This window comes from Adiantum capillus-veneris, chromosome 20 (assembly GCF_014529385.1).
Source record: "Adiantum capillus-veneris isolate H3 chromosome 20, ASM1452938v2, whole genome shotgun sequence".
NCBI lineage: Eukaryota > Viridiplantae > Streptophyta > Polypodiopsida > Polypodiales > Pteridaceae > Adiantum > Adiantum capillus-veneris.
Genome location: NC_140950.1, coordinates 107,283,810 through 107,287,936, shown reverse-complemented (window position 1 = coordinate 107,287,936; position 4,127 = coordinate 107,283,810). Strand labels below are relative to the sequence as shown.

Sequence of the window (4,127 nt, the reverse complement as noted above, 5' to 3'; positions counted from 1 at the left end):
CACTTTACCCTGGCAGGCTCGAGGCGCGCCATTCGGCCCCGTCGTTTTAGTGGTCGTCGGGGTTTCAGGGTCCACTTTGCCTCTGTCAAATCTAATCATATGCCACAGAGGGGGATGAAGGTGAATACATTCCCCTATAAGAATCTCAATAGGGGAGAAGGGATTGGGGTGAATACTTTTAAAACAATTATATAGCACGTTCAGGAATTTAGAATTAAAATTGCAATGAAAGAACATCTGAGCAATGTCTTCAATGTCTACCTTACACCTAGGGCACAAACCATTACCTTTACCAATTCTGACAGCACGAGCACTGGTCCAAATTCCTCTGCGGAGGATGAGCCAAAGAAAGCAGGAGTGCTTGGCTAAAGGGGAAAAGGCCCAAATGGGCTTAAATCTATATCTCGATTGGTTAGAAGTCCAGTTAAGCTTCCACTTCTCATTGAACAAAGAAACAAGCTTGGTGTTATCTCTGCTCTGATTAGAAAAAGGCAGAAGAGGGCTTCTGTTATACCAATACACCAGCTGAATAATAGGCTGTGGGGGGGGTAGGGACCAGTAAAGGGAAAATAAAGGAAATAGAGGAAATTCTTTCCAGGAGGAGAGCAATACAAGCAGTAGAGACATTAGCAATATTCCTAATGTCATCCTGTTCAGCCCAGTGATTTGAAACCGAAAGGTCCTTCCAGCTGCAAAATCCCAGCTCAGACAGCTTGTGCCCTCTACGAAGTTGGGAGTCAGAGATAGGCTGAATAAACTTGCTAAACCAAATGGAGTCATAAGGCAGATAGAAAAGCTCTTTCTTATCTTTCACCCTAACCATACGCTTATACTTAAACTAGGCATTCCAGTAGTGATTAGCAAGAGGAGTACCCTTAGTTTTAAAGGGAGCATTAGACATAAATATCTCATTAAGGGAGAAGTTAAAATTTTGTTACACTAAACTCAGGTTTTTTTCGATCAAACCCACAACATGCAGCTCTCTCAAAGACTCAAACCTAGTTTTTTCCCGAGTACTGTATCAAACCCACGACCGCTCACGACATGCGGAAGGTTTTTTTCGAGCACTGTCTCAAATCCACGACCGCTCACGACATGCGGTGCATGCGTGTGTGTGTGTGTGTGTGTGTGTGTGTGTGTGTGTGTGTGTGTGTGTGTGTGTGTGTGTGTGTGTGTGTGTGTGTGTGTGTGTGTGTGTGTGTGTGTGTGTGTGTGTGTGTGTGTGTGTGTGTGTGTGTGTGTGTGTGTGAGAAAGAGAGAATGCTGGATGTATGGTGTAGATGCCTTTTGTGTATGTCTGTGCACATCACTGCTACCTTTGTAACTATGGTAGATTATGCAATGCTTTCTGCACACATGGATGATGAAATGTTAAATGTAATTCTGTAAGCAATTGGTATGTGCATTAGTAGTCATACTCGTAGGTCATACGTGCTCAACAGTTACCTCTTTTAAAGTAGGAGCAGCTCCACACATGCGATGAGCGCAACACTACACCAGACAGAGAGACAGAGATTCGTATCAGCAAGTGCTGCTGATCGGATCAAAAATGTTGCAACAGCCATCAAAAATGATAGAGAGCAGTCCTACAGAGTGGTGGTGGCAGCAAGTGCGATAGTTTAGTACAACAAGGGCACATTGGTGGATGTGAATACAGATGTGGAAGCCTGGCAGCATCTGGCGGATCCTAAACAACAGGACAACCCCTCTCCATTTATATGAGACGCTTCTACAATGTGATCTTAGACCGCAGTAAAGAATGGCTGGCCCGTTATTCTAAAGTGAGAATAGTCCAACCAGTGGGTGTGGTTCTCTTGGGCAGAGCCGGCTATTGGAAAAACACGGTTTCTTTTGTACAAAGAGAATGCCATTGCAAAGTTCAAGAGCGAAACCCTTCCATATTTTGCTTTTAAGTGGCTGGACAGTGGCTCCAAGTTGGAGGTCTCTCGTCATAGGTCTTTGTCCTCTGCGTCCGGGATCTTCGATAGCACTCCTTGGTACTTTTGTGATTCTCGAGTTGAGGACTTCCATTTTCCTATGAAATGTGTAGTTGCGTGCTCACCAGCCAAAAATAATTACTCTAAATTTGCAAAAAGAGGTGATATCAAGCTTCTGTACGATCTTGTGTGGACCTTGAAGGAAATTTTCACCCTGAACAAGCAGGTTTTTGATTTAAATCCCGATATCGTGACAGATTGGTTTGCACATTGGGGTGGCATCCCTCGCTACGTTCTTGGGACAGAAGACGGCTATGACATTTTGAATTAGGCAATTGATCAGATCACAGATTTTAAAGCCGTGCTACATTTTGTGAATAGTTTGGCAATTCAGGATGTCAGCCACAAACTGTTTCACTATGCTGTGAATGAGCTGTGTACAGGCTACAGGGTTATCCTTGCAAGTAAGTATAGCTTCTCTATAATTTAGTAAGAAGCTACTCATGTAGTGAGAACCGCTTGTATGAGAGAGAGAGAGAGAGAGAGAGAGAGAGAACCTCCCTCTTAACGCTATGATTTGGGAAGGGAGGGGGGGGGGGGGGGGAAGAAAGAGAAAGAGAAAGAGAGAGAGAGAGAGAGAACCTACTATTTCTCCTACCTTTCCTCGCATCCAAGATATGTAATGCCTTCTATTTTCTTCCTCTTATAAACATTCAAAGGTGGCAGTTGAATACAGTCTATCCCACGACTTTTTCTAAATTAAAATCTGAATTTTTAAAGACTCAAAGGTCGGGGGCCAAAATTCGAAGGCCATGGGCTGCTGCCACCTCAGCTTTTGCTCAATGGAGAGCGCCCCATCTAAAATGCTCCCCTCCTTTATATATATATATATATATATATTAGTCCAAGGGAGTAAAAATGAGCGCGGCGGATCACGCGAGCTAGTATAGATAATTTGTATTCAATCCTCGGCCCTCCCATGCTTGCACTGCTACCCATGCACATCTAGTTACGCCAAAAATCCCAACCTTAAAAAAGCCATCAGGATCCTCTTTCTCTAGCTTTCTCTCTCTTTTATTTTCTCTCTAGCATCTCTCTCTCTCAAAGACTCAAACCTAGTTTTTTCCCGAGCACTGTCTCAAACCACGACCGCTCACGACTTGCGGAATTTTTTTTTCAAGCATTGTCTCAAATCCACGACCGCTCACGAGATGCAGAAGGTCGCCATAGCTTTACTGCGCCCTAGTCCACGTGCTCAAGCAGGTATGTGCAAATGGCCTGGTTCTCGATCTGTGTGCTGTGTGGGTGTGTGTGAGAAAGAGAGACTCCTTTGGATGCTGGATATATACTGTAGATGCCTTTTGTGTATGACTGTTACCTCTGCAATTATGGTAGATTATGCAATGCATTCTGCAGACATGGATGATGTGAAATTTTTTGAGTGATTGATGTATTGAGGTAGGAAATGTTAAATGTAATTTTGTAAGCAATTGGTATGTGCTTTAGTAGTCATACTCGTAGGTCATACGTGCTCAACAGTTACCTGTTTTAAAGCAGGAGCATCTCCAACACACGCGATGAGGGCAACACTACACCAGACAGAGAGACAGATGATTCGTATTAGCAAGTGCCTTCTGATCGGATCAAAAATGTTGCAACAACCATCAAAAATGCTGGAGCGCAGTCCTCCAGAGTGGTGGTGGCAGCAAGTGCGACAGTTTAGGACAACAAGGGCACATTTGGTGGATGTGAAGACAGACGTGGAAGCCTGGCAGCATCTGGCGAATCCTAAACAAGCTTTTCTCAAAGAGATTGAGGATATTGATGATGATGAGTAGATTGAAGAGGATGGTAACTCCAAAGTCCTCGTCGACAAGTTCCTTCACTTTCAGGCTGGCACACCTTTGGCGGATGCTGTTGCACATGCATGATCGTATACAGCAGAACAATCCCTCTCCATTTATATCAGAAGCTGCTGCAATGTGATCTTAGACCGCATTAAAGAATGGCTGGCCCGTTATTCTAAAGTGAGATTAGCCCTGCCAGTCAGTGTGGTTCTCTTGGGAAACCCGGGTATTGGAAAAACATGGTTTCTTTTGTACTTGCTTTGGCGCACTGTTGCTCAGAACAAAGAGAATGCCATTGCAAAGTTCAAGAGAGAAACCCTTCCATATTTTGTTTTCAGGTGCC

The 4,127-nt window shown here is 44.0% G+C and overlaps 1 pseudogene; it reads left to right on the top strand.

Moving 5' to 3' along the window:
- Positions 1 to 1,718: 1,718 nt before the first annotated feature.
- Positions 1,719 to 3,382, top strand: LOC147433042 (uncharacterized; annotated as a pseudogene).
- Positions 3,383 to 4,127: the final 745 nt, after the last annotated feature.